Source organism: Panicum virgatum, chromosome 3N (genome assembly GCF_016808335.1).
Source record: "Panicum virgatum strain AP13 chromosome 3N, P.virgatum_v5, whole genome shotgun sequence".
In the NCBI taxonomy this organism is placed as follows: domain Eukaryota; kingdom Viridiplantae; phylum Streptophyta; class Magnoliopsida; order Poales; family Poaceae; genus Panicum; species Panicum virgatum.
This window is the reverse complement of record NC_053147.1, coordinates 64,009,192-64,029,904: the sequence shown is the minus strand read 5'-3', so window position 1 is coordinate 64,029,904 and position 20,713 is coordinate 64,009,192. Positions and strand designations below refer to the sequence as shown.

General features: G+C 48.2%; 1 long non-coding RNA gene across 1 annotated transcript; it reads right to left on the bottom strand.

Moving 5' to 3' along the window:
• Positions 1 to 283: 283 nt before the first annotated feature.
• LOC120666702 lies at positions 284 to 792 on the bottom strand. The gene is made up of 3 exons (XR_005671843.1): positions 737 to 792; positions 490 to 663; positions 284 to 339 (listed from the first exon to the last, which is right to left on the bottom strand). It is a non-coding gene; the product is annotated as an uncharacterized LOC120666702 (long non-coding RNA).
• Positions 793 to 20,713: the final 19,921 nt, after the last annotated feature.

Genomic DNA, 20,713 nt, shown 5'->3' with positions numbered 1-20,713 from the left:
TACATTGAATGCATCCACTGTCATTTGCCCTTTTTCACTTGCAAAAGAGTTGATCCACTCGCATACGTAGTATCCACATAAGTTGTTTCCTTGGCCCTGTCTCCAACACTATGGACAAATGTGGGTTACGATATAGAATTTTTTTGATGTTTATTGCGAATGACATTAGTAGCGAGAGTATATTCATACCGGAAAATCAGTCACCCAATGAAGAGGCTCGATTTCACCTATGGGCAAGCCTATGTGTTTGTGGAGGTAGCGACTCCATGCAGTATTTACCACCTCGATGATATCTTGGTACTTTGATTTATCTTGCCTTAACGAGTCGTACACCAAGACCTTGTGCTCCTCAATCCGAATACAAAGCAATATCCAATGAAAGCTGTGCATATACATACGCATAACCAATTAATGTTGATTATAATAGTTATTAAATGGTATTATTAATACGAAGGGATTGAAAAAAAAGTCTAACAAAGAACGACTCACTGATGGTTGTATGGCAAGAGAATGAAGGGACACATGCTATTTTTACGCAACCCCCTGTATATAACATTGACTATGTCTCCAGGATTTAGCGCTAGCGATTTCTCGTGTATAATATCGGGGTCGAAGAACCCGACGTTATGAAAGTTCTTCTTTCGGCAAATTTGAATTTTTGACCTACGGGACACAAGAAAAACGGGGATCAATCAACACTCAAGGCTAAAATAATGAAATGAGAGACAATACTTACATGCACCATACACTGACGAGTGACTTGTGAAGGGCATCTTGATGGTATAAATCGTAGAGTGATGCAAACTCGATATATACATCATCTGCCCCCCGCCAGAAATGCTCATCTTTAATCCGAGCTGGGAACATCTCTAATTTACTAGCTTTAGATTGCACGGCATACCATTTGTGTAACTCGGCCATTCTCGTTGGTAGGAATGGTAGCAACTCTGGCCATATCAAAGGTTCACCAAGTACAAACTTTTTCCTGCCGCGGGCATTCTGTAGGGCCTCCCCAAGCAATTGAGCCCTTGTTAGATCAGTTTGCAATATCATCCCAGCCATGGTCAACGGATCTCTTGATTCATCGGGACAGTCTTCATGCGACACTATCAACGGAGGGATCGATTGTTTGGACTGCTCTCCGAGCTGGGGAACGGTCTTTGCATTAATCAGGCGATTCTTGGGGTTGCTGTAGCACTTTCTGATCTGCCGATCATAATCCGACTCTCTTTCTTTCTCCTTGGTGGGATCTTTAATGAAGTGTTTCACAAAGTGTGCCTTTGCAACCGGATCTATTTCTGGCTTCTTGTTCGCAGCCTCCCTTAGTAGCTTGCGCTTCAGCAAGAAGGTTTGAAACGATTCTTCTGCCTCTTCCTCTTCTGGCGCCTTCTTTTTCTTCTTTCTTTGCTGCTTATGAGATGGCTGGACCGAAGGGGACGTGTATGACTTCTGTCGCTGACTCTGATTCTGTTGTGCGGCTGGTGATGATGCCAGAATTGGCTCGCTTTGTGCGGCTGGTGATGGCGGATCCATGCTGGGGTCCCGTGCAGGCGGTGGAGAAGGTGGGCCAACACTAGGATTCCTATCAGCTGGCGTTGGTGATCTTTGCCTTGAGCACCGAGCGGAATCTGTGTCTGCTTGCACCAATCTTATGTCGCGCTTTGGCCACGCGATCCATGTGTGTACGGCATGTTGTAGTTCTGTTTCTTCAGGACTTATAGGGATCGGGAGGTCCATGTCTTCCCAGCGTTCTTCAGTAATTCGGTCAACAAAGACTCTGGCGAATCCTTCAGGAATCGGCTGGCAATGTATTGTCCCGCCCTGTTTTTGGACTTCCGCATAACCCTCAGCACAAACTTTAAGCTTTTTCCCATAAAGAACCAGAAGCTCACATTGGGTCCTAACGGTGATGTCGTCAATGGGGTCCCTCGGCCTGTCGGCACCCAAATTAGGGTGCTCCGTGGAAGCAACACTGCTACGACGCTGAGAAGAGGGGCTGATCTCCACATTGGCAGCTGGTTGGTCCGAGCGTTGCCCAACTGCTGCCTCAAGTGACATTATCCGGTTTTCTAGGCTATGAATCTTCTCAGCCACTACTGCCTTGCTTCTGCATCGGCTTCGGTAGGTTTCGAGATCTCCGGAAAAGCCATATTTCCATGGAACTACGCCCACACCTCGGGTCCGTCCAGTGTGTTCCGCATTCCCAAGAGCGTAAGTCAGCTCGTCATTCTCTCTGTTGGGCTGGAAGGTTCCTTCTTCGGTACGCCTCATTGCGTCCTCGAGTCTTTGGGCAGCCTCTCTTAGTACGTCGCTAGTCACAAATATTCCAGTGTCGGGGTCTAGTGTGCCTCCATGAGCATAGAAGTAATACCTTGCTCGTTTGGGCCAACTCAAGGTTTGCGGTACGATTCCTTTTACAATTAAATTATTTTCCATCTTTTCCCATTTCGGAATGGCAACCTTATAACCTCCGGGCCCAAGTCTATGGAAGTTTTTCTTTTTGCTAGCATTCATTTTGCCTTGAATCGAGGCTGCCATGCTGTCAGCACTGTGCTTGTAATTCACGAATTCATTCCACCACTCTCGTTGCTTCTTCCAGACTTTATCAAAATCTGGAGTGAGGCCCTTGTTGACAAAGTTTGCCACCAATTTTTTCTTGAATGAGGCGAACTGAATTGCCATCTTCTTAAATGCCCATCCCTTTATTTTGTCAGCTTTGCCTGGGGGAAAGTTGAAGTGCAACGACACCTCTTTCCATAACAAATCTTTCTCTGAATCTGGCACGATATCTTCAGGTCGATCAGAGACTTTATTTCTCTTCCAAAGCTTATACTTTATGGGGACGGATTCCCTAACAAGATATCCCAATTGATTTACAAATGTTGTCTTAATTTGACCAGGAGCTAGTGGCTCGCCGGTTGCTTCGTTGATCTCCGTGATGGTTGTACATCCTACCATCTTCCTCTTGGAGCCACGTTTCCGTTTAGGCTTCGTCGATCCTGATGCCTGAAAGAATCGCAAATTTATCAAGCGGGTTGCTAGCAACTAGTGGACGTCGCGGCAGGTATGCGTAACCTTCATAACCCGCAAGCAAGGGTTCCAGATCGAAAATTATCATGATATTAGGTAACTTATTGACTGAAACATTCATAAGAATTTTTAGCTGGAGCACGACTCCTTACACAAGGACTGAAATCATCAACAAAGCTAGCAACATAACACAAATAGTTCGCAGCTGGGCCGCATGTGTCACAAACAATATCTTGCTCCTAACATATATATTGACAAAACATTTATCCTGATGCCTGAAAGAATCACTAAACTTTTATACCTCGGCTTCCTCGACATTTCCTTCTTCCTCCCCACTAATATCTTGCTCCTCGTCGCCATGATAATGCAAGTTTAAAAATTGGCTGCCATCGTTCTCGTCCTCATCAAACTCTGGAGCTATGTGCCCAGAACTACCACGAATGAGCTCGTGCATTAACTCGTCTTGGTTGTCCGTAGGATCCATTTCCACTACCTGAAACAATAAAAAACAAAGAGAGTGCATGAGCCCAGTTGCTAAGGCCTTTAGATTATTTTGTATGCAATAGCAACATCCAGATTGTGAAATACTAAATGAGATAAGCATATATACTGTGATAATGCCGCAAGATAAAGAAAAGCTCCATTGGAGTGCATGACCAAGCAGCATGGGAGAAATTGGCAGTAGATAGGTTGCATAGCATGGGTATCCTAACATTGCTATTTCTATTCCGAGAGACAAAATGCATATGTTCTTCTTGCTAATAAATTATTCCGAGAGACAAAATGCATATGTTCTTCTGATCTGTACATCGAACTGAAGAAACATTAGGGGTGGTTCCCCTGTTTGCCTCACAACATTCTCTATCAGGTTAAAAAACTAAAGCACTGAATCCAGTTATCAGTAACTTCACATTTCTTAAATCTACAATGTGATTGAAATATAGCAGCATATTTTTTTAAAAATACTGAAAAATTCATTTGGATTTAGCGACTGTTAAGTATAACAAGATCTTTCTAGAAAAAAGGAACATCATCATAAGTGACAAAATCTAATTATTTGAGACTGTCATATATAGTAGCAATCATGTTTCATTATGAAGGTCATAGATATACACTTATGCTAGCATAACCTGTTCCTGCTTCAAAATTATGCTCCAGAGACTTGGCACAGTACTCGTACTTAAGTACTCATACTTAACGACTACAAAACCATCTGATATTTTTACAGAAGAAACATAGAATAGAAAACCATTGTATTGGTACTATCAAATATAAGGCTTGTATGATCTAATAATCAAGGTAAGGGGTAATTCATTCAAAGATTCAGTCAGCATTCATATATGCAATTCGCAATATACTTTGCAGTTGCACAATTTGCACACTCGAGGCATTTAACTTTTGAACATCACGAAGCTATTGCTTAAAAAGTATCCAAAATGTCAAAAAAAAAAAACAGGACCTTAGGGGATTTCTCCTTGTGTAAGTTTTTTTTTCACGAAGGGGCATGAGATTGGACCTATTTCATTTATAAAGAAGGGAGATTACAACATGACTAGCCGGTTAAAGAGCAAGTAAACAATTACTTGTGTAAGTTATTGACATGGATCACCAGTAGGATACTTAGTCAATCAGTTCAACTTGTCCAACAGCGTGTATGAACTTTGCCAATATTGTAGGACTTCGAATTGTCGATGCAGCTAATAGCAATAGACAGGCCGCTCGTTAAGCCGAAACGTCATATAGCAGTACTATGGTAGCTAGAAAACTTTAATAGCCTAGTTTATCTCAGATGTGTTAGCCAAAATATTAACATAGGAATCCAGCTAGCGACCTCATGCAAGAAATTGCTTATATGCCTTGCCCTGAAGAAAGACATGGTGCTTTTCTAGCTTCTGATCATACTTGTGCATAATGTATTTGCCCCAGCTAGCGACCTCATGCAAGAAATTGCTTATAATGATCTTTCACAGAAAAGGAGATAGACATTACCTCGGTGGAAGTAGGGGCGGCGTGGTCGGGGCCGGGGCGGCGTGGGGGCAGCCGGGCGGCCGCGATGGCGCTGATGAGTCGACGGGCGGCTCCACGGACCGGGCGAGGACGCCGAGGTGCGCGGCGGCGCGGGCCGGGCGAGGACGCCGAGGTACGCGGCGGCGCGGGCCGGGCCGGCGAGGACGAGACGACGAGGCGTGGGGGCGGCCGGCCTAGGGACGACGAGGAGGGACGGCGGGCTGGGGAGGACCTCGAGGGCGGCCACGGTCGAGCGCCGGCCGGGGACCCACGCACGGCCGGGGAAGAACGCGGCGGCGCACGCGGGCGAGCGAGCCAGGGGCGGCAAGAAGAAGTCGGGGCGGCGGGCAACGTCGATCGGAATTGGGCGGCGAAGGGAGTAATTTGTTGGGGGTGGCTCGGTTAGTGCCGGCTGGTATTACCAGCCGGCACTAACGTGCCCCCGTGACGTCAGATGGGACACATTAGTGCCGGCTGGTAGGTTAGTGACGTCACGGGGGCTCGGTTAGTGCCGGCTGGTATTACCAGCCGGCACTAACGTGGCTCTGTTAGTGCCGGCTGGTATTACCAGCCGGCACTAACGTGCCCCCGTGACGTCAGATGGGACACATTAGTGCCGGCTGGTAGGTCTAGCCGGCACTAACGTTCTCACATTAGTGCCGGCTAGAACTACTAGCCGGCACTAACGTGTCCCATCTGGCGGGAATTGTAAATTCGCCACGCCGGTTACCATTTACAATAAATTTTTAATATTCATAAATTTATTCATAATAGGCTTAATAATTAAAATAATAAAACAAAAATTTATATCTTAAGTTTTTTAGCTACACAATAATTATAGTAATTATATCTACAAAATAACAATAGCAATTGAAGTAAATTAACAAATATGCTACTATTATCAATTATGTGTAGCTTATAGGGTTTATATGTTAGTATACTTCTATTATTTGTAATAAATCGAAAAAATTTCAGATTGATCCATGCAAAAATATTCAAAAGTCTTTTCAGTAATAGCCAATACAATGATGTAATCAATTCGCAAATTACTTGATTATTTGTTTGTAATTTAATGTTTCAACACTCCTAGTAATGCAAAATTAGTGAAAGTAAATAATAGTTATACCATGCAAAAATATAATATTATTTGAAGATGATATTGTGTCCTAATTGGATGAATAGTATCGAGAATTGAGACAAATACGGCGCGGTGCGTTACATTACATCACTAAATGAGAAAATATAATATATAATTTATATAAAAGTACTACTCATCATCATTATCTACTGGAACATTGATAATCTTCCTTTTGATGAAAGTGCCTTGGACGTGATCACGGCGTAAGTAAGGCGTGTCCTCTTTGGATAAGAGGATGCTGGGGTCAACGTCAACTGAGAATGGAGGAAGGTCATCAATCTGGTCATAATCTTCCGAATTGTCCGAAATATTCTCGACTCCAACAACTTTTCTTTTACCTGGAAGAACTATGTGCCGTTTCGGCTCATTTCCAGCCTTGTCTGCTTGAGACGTCTTATCCGACTTTTTCTTCGGTTTGCTCGACATGTCCTTCACATAGAACACTTGTGTCACATCCTTGGCTAGAACGAATGGCTCATCTTTATATCCAATCTTTTTAAAATCGACTATGGTCATCCCATACTGGTCCTTCGTTACGCCTCCTCCAGCCACCCATTCGCAACGAAACAGAGGGACAACTATGGGTCCATATTCAAGTTCCCATATCTCCTCTATGACACCATAGTAGTTGTTTTTTTCTCCATTACTGTTTACTATACACATACGGACACCACTGTTTTGGTTGGTGCTTTTTTTATCTTGAGCTCTCGTGTAAAATGTATACCCATTGATTTCGTACCCTTGGTATTGCTGGACGGTTATTGATGGTCCCCTGGCCAGCCATTGAAGTTCTTGATCAACTGTGTTGTTGCCCAATAATTTTCGTCTGAACCAGCCGTCAAAAGTTTTTATATGTTGGCGTGTAATCCAAGCAAAATTCTTCTGTGGATTTTCGGACCGTATAATATTCATGTGCTCATCAATATAGGGAGCCACCTTGGATGAATTCTGAAGAACCGTGAAGTTTGCTTGGCTGAATTCACTACAAGAGATGTTCATATTACATTTCTTTCCTAGTGTGCCTTTTCCCTTTAGTCGCCCCTCATGGTGTGACACGGGGAGCCCAATCGGATTGAGATCAGGAAGATAGTCAACGCAAAACTCAATGACCTCCTCTGTTCCATAGCCCTTAGCAATGCATCCTTCTGGGCGAGAACGTTTGCGCACGTACTTCTTCAATACGGCCATGAACCTCTCGAAAGGGAACATATTGTGTAGAAAAACAGGACCCAGGATAGTTATTTCTGTCACAATATGAACTAGAAGGTGTGTCATAATATTGAAGAAAGAAGGTGGGAAGACCATCTCGAAGCTGACAAGACATTCGACAATGTCTTTCTGCAGCTTTATTAGATTATTTGGATTAATTGCTTTTTGCGAAATTTCATTCATGAACGCACAAAGCTTTACAACTGCCAATCTCACATTTTCCGGTAGAACACCCCTCAGTATAACCGGAAGTAGTTGTGTCATCAGGACGTGGCAGTCATGTGACTTCAAGTTTTGGATTTTCTTCTCTTTCACATTTATTATGCCCTGTATATTTGAGGAGTACCCAGACGGGACCTTGATACTGTTCAAGCAATCGAACATACTTTCCTTCTCCTCTTTGCTCAGATTATAGCTGGCAGGTTTTAAATAGTGGCATCCTTTGTCTCTCTTTTCGGGTTGCAAGCCTTTTCGTCCAGCTAGCTGTTGCATGTCGCGCCTTGCTTCCAATGTGTCTTTTGACTTACCATACACTCCCAGGAATCCTAGTAGGTTTACGCAAAGATTCTTCGACAGATGCATCACATCAATTGCGTTGCGAACCTGTAAGACTTGCCAATAAGGTAGGTTCCACAATATAGACTTCTTCTTCCACATTGGAACATGTCCCTGGTCATCCTTGGGAACAGGTTGCCTACCGGGACCCTTTCCAAATACTACCTTCACATCCTTGATCATCGAGAACACACGCTTTCCATTACGAAATAGAGGCTTAGGACGAGTTTCGGGCTCTCCTTTGAAATGCTTCCCTTCGGTTCTTAGGGGGTGATCGGTTGGAAGAAATCGACGATGGCCCATGTATACGCACTTCTTACAGTGTTTCAAATAAATGCTATCGGTCTCATCATAACAGTGGGTGCAGGCCATGTATCCCATGTTCGACTGTCCCGAAAGTTTTGCAAGTGCAGGCCAATCATTGATGCATACAAAAAGCAAAGCTCGGAGGTTGAAGGACTCCTGTTTATACTCATCCCACACACGTACACCTTCTTCTTTCCAGAGTAGTAATAGATCATCCATCAAGGGTTGTAGGAACACATCAATGTCGTTGCCAGGTTCTTTTGGCCCTTCTATAAGCACCGGCATCATGATGAACTTACGCTTCAGGCACAACCAAGGAGGAAGGTTGAACATACATAGGGTCACAGGCCATGTACTATGAGCGCTGCCAAACTCACCGTACGGATTCATTCCATCAGTACTTAGAGCAAATCTTATATTTCTTGGGTCGTTGTCAAATTGAGGATACTCTCGGTTAAGATTTCTCCACTGGGACCCATCTGCTGGGTGTCTGATCATGTGATCCTCCTTACGGTCTTCTTTGTGCCACCGCATCAACTTAGCGTTATCCTTGTTTTTGAAAAAGCGCTTCAGACGTGGTATTATAGGGAAGTACCACACCAACTTTGCGGGAACTCTCTTCTTTACCGGCTGCCCATCAACATCACCTGGATCATCTCGCCTAATCTTATACCGCAATGCGTTGCAAACAGGACAAGCTTCCAAGTTCTCGTATTCACCGCGATACAGGATGCAGTCGTTAGGACATGCGTGAATCTTCTGCACGTCCAATCCAAGAGGGCAAACCATCTTTTTAGCTTCGTATGTTGTTGACGGCAGTTCATTACCCTCGGTTACACCAAATCCCTTATCGGTTACACCATTAGTTGCCTTCCATTTCAGCATCTCCAGCGTGGTACCCAACTTCTTTTGCTCCGGTTTGCAATTAGGGAACAACGGCCTTTTGTGATCCTCCAACATCTTCTCGAACTTTAATGCCTCCTTCACAGTCTCACTGTCTTTCTGTGCATCAAGTAACGCCTGACCTAGCTCGTCAGGTGGCTCCTCTTGTGCAACATTTGCTTCACCCTCGTCCATTGGTTCATCTTGAAAGCCACCTGCTTCATGAACCCATGCCCAATCTGGAAGATTGTTATCACCATCGTCATCTTCTTCATTATCTTCCATCATAACTCCAACTTCGCCGTGCTTAGTCCAAAGACTATAGTTACTCATGAAACCATTCAAGGCCAGGTGATTCCATAGAGTATCTCTTTTTCGGAATTCCTTTTTATTTTCGCAAACACTGCATGGACAACACATTAAACCCTTTGGCGACCTATTTGCCATTGCCGCTTTGAGAAAAGAATCTAAACCCTGAATCCACGCCGAGGTGCTCCGGCTTCCGTGCATCCATTGCCGGTCCATCTGTACAAATTAAAAAAAATCATGCTCATTATCCCTAAAAACAGGTTACTATGAAGTAATTAAAAAAAATGTAAATGTGTCATAGACCACCTATCTAGTAAATTTAAACTAAATAACAAAATAACTTGGCACAATAACATATAGACATGTCACCATGAAATAATTCAAAAAAACTCATTCTAAATGTGTGATAGTCAAACTATATAGTAATCATTCTCTAAAAAGCAACAAATCAATTCTACCTTGCTCAAATTAATGAACAAATTAATAAATCATGCTCATTTTTCCTCATCCTTAAAATCCTTAAAATTTTGCATAATAACATATACACATGTCCCCGTGAAATAATTCAAAAAAATTACTCTAAATGTGTCATAGTCAAACTATCTAGAAAACCTTCTCTAAAAAGTAACAAATCGATTCTATTTTACTCAAATTAATGAATAAATTGGAAAATTATGCTCATTTTTCCTCAACCTTAATATCACTATTTTCTTTATCTAGAAAGCATGAAACAAAGAATAAATACCGTGAAAGAAGAGTGGAAGAAGCTACTAACCTTTGGTGCACTTGGATGGGTGAAATCCTCACAAATTTGGGGGAAAATGGACAGCACCTCCCCTCTAACACGCCATGAGAGAGAGGAGGAGCTCGGCCAAATGAAATGGTCGGGCTGGGGAAGAAGGAGTGCCTGGCTTATACGGGGCAAGTTAGTGCCGGCTAGTGGATTTAGCCGGCACTAAGTGTGGACTTTTAGTGCCGGCTAGATTTACCAGCCGGCACTAACATGCAATTGACCAAGTTAGTGCCGGCTAGAATCACCAGCCGGCACTAACGTGTCTTTTGACCGTTGTGGCAGACGGGCTGACCGTTGGGGGATGGCACGTTAGTGCCGGCTGGAGTTTCTAGCCGGCACTAACGTACCCGCTTTGTACGGTTCATGCACGTTAGTGCCGGCTCCGTTTTGACCGGCACTAACGTGCTGGTACCAATGTGCGTTTCTCCAACAGTGATAGTTTCTACTCGTAGAAGCTTGTGTATTAGAAGCTAGATGATGTATGATCGGATCAGTCTGTGTCATCATCTGAACTGGGCCAACAGGTGCACGCTTCAATAAATCATTATACAAATCATCTGGATATTCCAAGAGGGACACCTGATCCTTGCGGAGGGATGGACAGCACGCTGTACGCCACTGTGGTATATGGCGGCTCAAAATTAATCAATTCATTCGTTCTACTAGGATCCACCGAACAAGGAATTGATGCAAGTGGTGTTGGTGTTGCCGGGCTTGCCACCATCGCACTGATCTGACTGGTCTATTAGCTTGCATCGGCTGATCTATCGTCTTGCTGTTCAATCTTCTTTAATTAGATCCTATCCTGTTGAAGTAGATGATAGATTATTTAAGGGTTAATTGGATCTATACCATTATAATTTTACAACTTCTGAGTTATACCACTACAATTCACCTATTCAGAACGATGCCATTACAATTCGTTTGAACCCTCAAATATGCCATTTTATACGTATTTGATTCTCCTGGACCCACGTGCAGGCTCTGGTATTTTCGTATGGACCAAAATGCCCATGCTGCCTCTCCACCCTCCACTCACTTACTTATGGGCCCCACATGTCAGCTTCTTCTTCTTCTTTCCTTTCTTCCCAAGCCGCTGTCGCCGCCCTCCACCCCCAGCTCCTTAGGATGCTGGAATTGGCTTCATGGCCGATAACCTACTTATCATACTTTATTTTGCTACATCATTATCGCTACTGGTGATAGGATCACATCGTCTTGGTCGACTGATTGTCTTGGACTTTAGAAGGATTTAGTTGAACGGTTAAACTGGTTGGCATGCCCACGCATACCACGCACGCCAATTTGAGTTCTGTACTGTTGGACGGCATTTTGTACATAGTGTCTCAACGTGAACAAAAAGATGGTCCATGCATGTGATTTTTGGAAGAAGCAAGTAGTGTTAGCATGCATGCAAAGAAGTATGCATATGTAACATATGTTGCGTGCATGCGTCTTCATGTTCCTTTCAAAGATTGCACGAGCAGATCAAGCCAACAAACTGGTGCCTTCATTATGCAACCTGTATGTGATTAGCAGGGCCGGCCGCCGGTTAGTTGACCGCACCTGTTAAGCTTCGAGTCTTGGGCTCATTGGTAAAGAATTAGCACAAAAGTCTGCCTGATGTACGTGGGCTTATCAAGTGACCCGGACGTGGCCCAATGTATACTGTGACTACGAGCAGGCCTCCATGAATGAGAATCCATCTTCTGGAAGCTTCTCTAGGCACACGTGCATCAGCCAAAGGATGAGCTTGCGGAGGAGATCGAAATTCAAAATTTGAATTAGCGGCCGCTTCGCTCGGGCGCTGACTCGCTCGCTAACTGACCAGAGGCGGCGCACACTCCTCTCCTGGCCTGTCTATAAAAGGCACCCCCTCAGTCTCTCACGAGGGCCGAACCGCGGAAAAGACCTGCCCATATCTCGGGTACCATAACATGGGGCACTCTAATCTAGGGATTAAAACGCCTTCAAAAGCGTAAAACATAATTAAACAATCAGGCCAAAGGCCCACTCCGGTGCTTTACCATCATCTATGCTTGGACGCCCAAATCCTCTCCAGGTTCCAAAAAGACCCAAGAAGCACTCAGCCCACGGCCCAACACCAAGATACGGCACATCCGAGGCCCCCTCGATAGCGCATCTCACCTAGGGGAACAAGCGGGTTCCACCCTCGGCCGAACCCTCTGCGGGGCCTCGGTTCGAGGGGAAACTCCGCCTCGGTCGAACCCCCCCTCGACAGACGGGGATGGTAACCCACTCAATCGACGGACAGGTGTATTTATTGCCAACTACTCCACAGCAAGGCGCTGTGTCAGACGGCGTCAGCGGCCATGCCACACAGCAAACATGACCGGAGTCCCGTCCGCCAACTTCAGTCACTGTGCCGCCATCCCCGGCGCTGTGCAGACCTGCGGCACATTGTACGGACGTGCCTGACGCTGCACCCGCCACTGTACTACAAAATCCTCGTACTTCCTCCTTTGCAGGACCCTCGTCAAATATGGGCAGCAACCCTCGGACGCTGTACAGCCCTTGACCAGAATGAGACCACCGTCAGTAGGACCCTCGGCGCTCCACCCGGTTAGACGCGGAGGACAGTACACCCTACAAAAGTCGCCACGCCGTCCACTGGCGCCACATTCCACGCATGGCAAAAAGCTTCCCCGGACGATGGCGACACCCGACGCCATGCCCTACAGTGCTCGGCAACAGCGACTATCCATTGCTCCCCACGATTCGGGGAGGGACTGACAAAAACAAGGACATTACGTGCATGTACTCCGTCCCTCCTTGAGCCTATAAAAGGAGGCGGGCCTCTTCCCCACAGCAGAACTCCACGGCGAACACACACACGCACACCTAGTTCTCCCCGATATTGACACTTACCTCAATCAACCCTAGCGTACGCAGGGACCTGGGAGCTTCTCTCCCTCTCTCGCCTAAGTTTGTACCCCCTACTACAAGCACCCCGGTGCAAGATAATACAGCGCTCGCACACCCTGCTGGACGTACGGCCCCCTTGGCCGGAACCAGGATCAATCTTGTGTCATTGTGTTTCTTCTTGCATCAACCATTTAGAGACAGGGACACGCAACATCATCACTTGTTGGTGCTGGACCGAGAGGCCCGGACACCGACACCATATGTACGTGCGGCCACCAGGGTTATTCTGATTGTCCATCGGATGTGGGTCCGGATTTACTGCACGCATGCTGTGTTCTGGCTGGTGGACTGTGGACAAGGGTATTTTTGGAAACTCGCTAACCTCATCGTCGGTGCTCCTTCCTCTGAAAGCTACCTGCTCCCCGTTCCTGCTCCTGCTCGTTCACCTTTTGCTTTCTTTCGCTCATACGCTACCTGCTCCCCGCTGGCGTGTTGCGACGCTGCTTTCTGGCAGCCAGGACGCCCACGGCGGGACCAGCACGAGCATTGTGGAGCCGCTCTCCCCGCCCGCCTGCGAGCGCTGCCGGATCCGCGCCGGCCGTCTGCGCCCGCGCTGCCGGAGCTTAGAAGAGAAGGAGCTCAGGGAGGCAGGCCGGCCAGGCGGTGGGGATGGTTGGAGGGCGGCGGGGGAGGCCGCTGGGCCAGGTCGGGGCGGGGTCGCCCATGACTGGAGCTGTGCACGGCGGAGCTTAGAAGAGAAGGAGCTCGGGAGGCAGGCCGGCCAGGCGGTGGGGACGGCTGGAGGGCGGCTTTAGGGTTCTGGCAGCGGGGGAGGCAGCCGGGCCAGGTCGGGGCGGTGGCGCCCATGCCTAAAGCTATGCGCGGCGGAGCGGCACCGCTCGAGGAAGAGATGTCGTCGGGAAGAAGATAAACAGTAGTAGAACTGATAAGATAGAGAGAGAACAAGAGAGATAACCAGTACATTTTCCGTTCTACCCCTCAGCGCATGAGCTCGATCGGGCATCACTTTTCTCTCCCTATTGTCAGCCTCCAACGGTCGCGATAATGTTGGCAATGTTCCAAGGGCCAGGATAGGCCCGACGGCCACCGGTACATGTAAAAAATCTGCCTCGTCCCAACCACGATCCACCAGGCACACATCCCATCCACGATCTCCATCCATCACGTACACACCTCATCGTCATCCTCACCGTCGTGCTCGCCGCACGTCAGTTCGCCGACTGCCGCGCCTCCACCTTATCGCCTCTGAGTCCGAGTCCGAGACCATGCGGCCTCTGCAGCTTCCCCACCGCAGCGGCGGCGGAGACCCATCTGGCCGCGCGTCGCCATCGTCGGTGACCGCTCGTCCTACGGCCAGGACGGCCTCGTCGACTGGGTAACTGAGCGACATCAACAAGACGGAGGCCGCGCCTCGTCACCTGCGCCTCCGTCTCCGTCTGCCACGCCGCGTGCCGCCGCCCCAAGATGAGCCAGATCGTTATGGCGCTGCAGGGAAAGATGTCGCTGGAGGAGCTCAGCGATGCCGCGCGGGCGGGCACAGCGGTGCATCCAGCTCCGGCTCGGGCTCCGATGACTACGGGTCCGGCTCCGGAGGGTGGCGCTGCCCAGCCCGGAGTACAGCGCCGACTACCCCGGCTCCATCCCGGAGTGGGCCACCAGTCGCCGGCCAGCAGCGCCAGCCCCGTCAACCGGGATGAACGGAGGCACCATGGCGGAGGTCCCCGCCGGTGACTGTGACGATGAACCAGCAAGCAAGGTCACAAGCTCTGATGAGGACATCGCTGCATCGGATGCGTACACGTTGAAGTCCGACTCGTCTACAACTTGAACTTCGTTTCCTTCTCGGATTTCAGAAACAGTCTGAACCAAAAACGATGCCACGGCCACATATGGAGTCCGTTTGAGGAGTTATTTATATGGTTGGAAAGATAATTTCATAATGTTTCCAACGCCACCAGATTTAGGTCCATAGCTGTTCGGAGTCAACAGCAATTCACGAAACAAGTTGATGCCCAGAATATGGAAAGGTGCTGCACCACCTCTTTTGGGCCAATGGCCCGTGTATCGTGTCGGGCCTTAAGCCCAAGTTGTGGGCGCCCCAGCCCTGGTCGTCCTCAACCCTAGGAAGCCAGGCTCTTCCTTAAACTCAGTAGCCGCCGCCGCTTAGACTTGAGTTTTGTTTAGTTCTTGTGTTTTCCTTCGAGAAACAGAGATTGCATCGTTGTATCTGTGACGATAATTCCTTATACATTGATCCAAGGCCTCCGTTCTTGATCTCCTCCACTGTGTCGATTAGTCTTTTGGAATCGAGTTCTTGAACCCCTCTTGTGATTCGCTTAATCCATATCTGCAATTATCAGATTGCGTGTTTAACTCTTCTTGCTTGTGTCCTTCGATTCGCTTGCAGGAAAAGCCTTCTCGGCGGGGTCAATCAAGTTGTGCTTGGTTGATAACCAACAGAGCGGTGGGGTAATTTTACACTTAGCCTCCCACCTCTAATCACAATTTTGCAAATCCCCCCTCCCACTCCCATTGCACAACCCCCTTGGATGTTGATCCTGTACGTGGCCCAGATTAGAAGTTTGCACGGTTGGACAAAGATGTTGGTTTGCACCTGTTACGTTGCCTTCTTTAATATGATAGATCCAAATTTTCTTATGAGTCACCACATAGGGAAATCGTATTAGGAAAATTATTTCTATCGGTAAATTGACAGGCAATTGTAATTTCTTTGTCACTTTATCTCTATCAGGATTTTTGCCTGGCGGTTTTCCATCATGATTTAATTTTCTTGACGGTTTCCCGATATCCCTAACGGTTTCTGGCACACAAGGAAATCTCGTTTTCCAGTTGTGGTGAACCAAGCATTATTCCAACGTGGACTTGATGTTGAAGTCAATATGAATCCAATAATGGTTACTGCATCAAATATCAACAGAGGTCAGTTTAGTTCTTCACTTCCAATTAAAATGCTATAATGCATTTCTTGATATTAATAGTGAAAATAATTAGATATATAGTATATGAAAACCGAGTCGGCTCTATCGCGCAAGTTATATGTTATTGTAGCTTCCTATTCTCTTATTGTGATACAAGTAAAATCTATGTTTCAAATTCAATCAACGCTAAAAAGATTACATGGAAGTATGCTAAACTATTTTCTGTGAATGCCTGACCTAGAAGGACTACTAAACACTGGAGCCAGTATGATTCAGATGACTACTGAATCAAATATCAATGAAGGTTAGTTCAATTTGTATCCTCCATATGTATATGAAAACTGAGTCGGATCTATTATATTGCACTAGTTATACATTGTACACAACTTTATAAATGCGTCAAAATATGTTTTGTACTTGTGTAAGTTGTTTGTTATGTTAGGAACATACTAGCATTGAATGAAGCCTGCTGATCTTAGGCGTAACTTGCACCACAACAAACTGCTTGTACCACGAACAATCTACAAAGTTCATAAAAAAGTATTATAAGGACAGTCCCTGTTTAGAAATGAGTACACAATGAGAGAGAAAATCCATTTCAAAACATCAAAATATCAACTACTTTGCTTTTATGTTCGATGAGCTAAAAAAGAGAACAGTTCAGAGCTATAACTTTTTCGTGTGTGCCTTTGGATTACTACATCATCAGTAGCCATATTCTTGTTCTTATAGTTTGTAAGATATGTTATAAGGCTGAGGCAATGAATTATCGCTAAATATTATCCTTTAAAAGTGGCAAACCAATATGGCATAGAGATGTTTTTATGCAGCAATACGTTTCATATCAACAAAAGAGCAGGGTCTAGTGCTGTTAGCCATCCGCTCATATGCAAAAATAAAAATTCAAATTCCCCCCCCCCCCCCCCCCCCCCCCCCAAAATTTGTGACTTTATATTGGTTCAATTCAATAGACCTACCGTGTAGTCGAACATTATAATTTGTGCGGATTATATGCTTCATAAAAAATACAGTAGAATCTGGAATAATGAAGCAGCTTCATTTCATAATATAAAAGGTGATGTAGACCAAATAGATAGTTTCAGTGCTGAATAATCTGCAAGATTCTCCAACAAGTTGTGTTGGTTACTCATCCATGCATGTGTTCTTCATTTTTCTATATATGAAAACTTTAGTTATATATATATGCTTTTTGCAATGCATCACAAAAGCAAATTACTGAAGTATTTGCAATGCATCACTAAACTATTAAAATTATTTCAGAAATTTATCCAGTCAATTATTGATGGCGTGCAGTACACTACTGGTCATGAAAATGCTAGCTCTTCCGTGAAATATATTATGTTTGATCATATAGAAATACCCTAAAAGGTTTATTAAATAAAAACTACAACTGGAGTTGCTACTATAGAATAGACCTTTGGTCCTTGCTATTTGTCCCGGCCATTGTTGGACCTGGGACTATAACCTAGACATTAGTCCCGGGTCCAATGGCTAGGGGGTGGAAGGGCTCTTTAGTTCCGGTTGAAAACCACTAACCGGTTGAAGTCCATCTTTAGTCCCGGTTGGTGCTACCAACCGGAACTAAAAGTCCATCTTTAGTTCCGGTTGGTGCTACCAACCGGAACCAAAGGAGAATGTTAGTTCTGATCTTCTATCGGTAAGAGAGATCAAATCTTCCCCCTCCCTTGTGCCATGATCGGGGGTGTTCTAGTCATTCATGGCTGTGGGGCCCCTCTCGTGCAATGCAACATAAAGAGAAGGGGAGCCATGGGCACACCATCCAAGGTTGGACGTGCCATAGTACTTCCTGTGAAATTCTAGCTCCACCGATCTGGAGAGGTACTGAAGAGAGGAGAACCCGCTTGCAGCGTCGCCCTCGTCCTCGCTGTCACTGTGACCTCTTCTCCAACTATGCCACCAACTCGTCACCACCTCAACAGCGGTGCCATGGGAGGATGCAGGAGCTACCAGCAAGGTTTTTCCCTTTGGTTAAGATCCTTACCCTCTCGATCTACTCCTAGTGATCCAAGATTTTTTCTAACAATCCTTGCATTATTAATGCACCGAAAATAATCAACATATTTATGTGATTTGGACATTTAAGTTTATAATAAAACAGTTGTGAGGAACATGGTACACGTATTCTTGTATTCTGCAGGATCTGCATGTCTAAGTCTATCAAGGGTGATAGCAGGCTTACTCATCGAAGTCTACGAACAGCTTACTTCCTCACGCAATTGTTACAAACATCTCACTCGCTGATTCTCTACTACTCCACACTAGATAGCTGCAGAGACGCAGAGTAGGCGAGTAGCAAGCCATGGACGCAACGAAAATGGGCACGCGGCCAGCGGAGACGCTCCTCCTCGTCACCGGCCCCCACTGCTAGGCCACCTCCACCTGCTGGGTTAGCCGCTGCACTGATCGCTGGCCACGCACGGTGGTGCCGGGGGAGCGGCGCCGCTCCTGTCCCTGGCCTTGGCGCGCGGCCCGTGCTGCCGGTGTCCGCGCACGCCATGACCGAGGAGGACCGCTGGTACGCCCTCCGCAGGTTCCTCGCTGTCGAGCTCTTCTCCGCGCGCCGCTGACCGCCACGCCGAGGTCGGCGCGCTCGTGGAGGGCCTCCTCCGACACGCCGGAGGAGTTCAGGCCAGAGCAGTTCTTGGAAGCCGACACGGTTGTTGGGAATAAACCCAGCGCGACGATGGTCGCAGCTGGGCGGCGAGCTGGCCATGCACGTGTGAGCGTGCACGGGCAGCGAGCGTGTGTGTGCGCGCGCCGAGCGCGTGGGCTGTGCGCGCGGGCGTCGTGTCAAGCTAGGTGTTGCGTGCGTCGTGAGGCGATCGTCGGGGTGATCGTGCGGGCGATCAAGAGGTTGGAGTCAAGGTGTGATCCGCGTCGGACGCGCGGGCGTTGAAGGCCGTTGGAAGCGGGAGCATTGGGCGCAGCATCTCCGGGCACGGCGGGAACGCGTTGGAGCGCGTCATGTGCGCCCATGGCGGAGGTGGCGGCGTCGTGGTGAGTAGTGTGGGTCATGGGTGCGTCCCTGGGGCTATAAAGCTCTGTTGTACTCCGATGATGATCCTTGCGAGTTGAATTGGAGAGCGGCGTTCGTCGCCGTGCGTTTGGGCGCGAAATCCATCTCGGGGTTACTGTTCATCTTCAACCTCCCACCACCTCAAATTCGCCGCGTCCGTGCGCTAATTCGCGAAGCTAGTTGGTCGGGGAGCTCGAGGGTGGTGAGGCGCGTCCGCTGCGCGCAAGAACCGGAGCCGGCGGTGGGCGGAGGGGTGACTTCACCGTCGACCCCCCCCCCCCCCCCCGCGGTGGAGCTCTGTTCGAGCAGAGCGGTGGCGATCGGAGTTCGGGCGGAACTCCAACAATTGGTATCAGAGCCGGTTATGTTCTTCGGCGATGTCATCACCCCCTGCGCGCTCGGCGACTCCACCACATCAACGTTCGCGAGGTCGATCTCCACCGAGGAGGCAAACACGCGAGGTCATCGTTGAGCAGGTGGTTGAGCGGGTGGCGACGTTCGGGTCCGTGAGCTATCCGGTGCTAACGCCGGCGGGCTACATGGCATGGTCGATCAAGATGGAGGCCATCCTAAACGCGCAGGGCCTCTGGGAGGTCGTGTCTCCGTCGAGCGGCGCCGAGGTGGACGCATGGAAGAACAAGATGGCTCGGGCTAATCTTCTTCAAGCGTTGCCCGAGGATATATTGATGCAGGTATCGACCAAGCCCACGGCGCAGGAGGTGTGGGAGGCGTTGAAGACGCGATTCGTGGGCGCGGATCGTGTGCGAACGGCGCGCCTCGCCACGTTGAGAGGGGAATTCGACTCTCTGATCATGGCGAATGGCGATGCGCTGGACGTCTACGCTGGCAAGATCAGCGGGATGAAGGCGAGCTTCGCGAGCCTCGGATCGACGCTCGATGACGCAGCGCTGGTCAAGAAGCTGCTCGACACCGTGCCCGACCGGTTGTATCCGGCGGTGGCCGGCATCGAGCAGTTTTGCGACGTGGCGTCCATGCCGTTCGAGGAGGCTCTCGGGCGGCTCAAGGCGTTCGACGAGCGATCGCGGCGGCGGGCTCAGCTGACGAGCGGGCAGGCGACATCGGGCGGTCAATTCGACGGGGCGGCTCCTGCTCACGGAGGAGGAGTGGCGGGCGCGACGGAAGGGCAAGTCCACGATCGGGAAGTGCTTCAACTGCGGGGTACGTGGCCACTTCGCGCGCGACTGCCGCAAGCCGAAGAAGGAGGCCGTCATGGCGGCCATGGCGGATGTCGGCAAGGAGCCGACCGAGGGAGCTCTCCTCTGAAGATTCCGGCGCAGGCGGCGCTGGGATCCGGCGTAGGTGCGCTGGGTTTAGGGGGAGTTTGTGGGGAATAAACCCAGCGCGACGATGGTCGCAGCTGGGCGGCGAGCTGGCCGTGCACGTGTGCGTGTGCACGGGCAGCGAGCGTGTGTGTGTGCGCGCGCCGAGCGCGTGGGCTGTGAGTGCGGGCGTCGTGTCGAGCTAGGTGTTGCGTGCGTCGTGCACGGATGGCTGTGCATGAGCCAGTCAGTGGCGCGCGTGTGATCGTGGGTGAACGCGTGCGTGCGCAGAGCGATCGT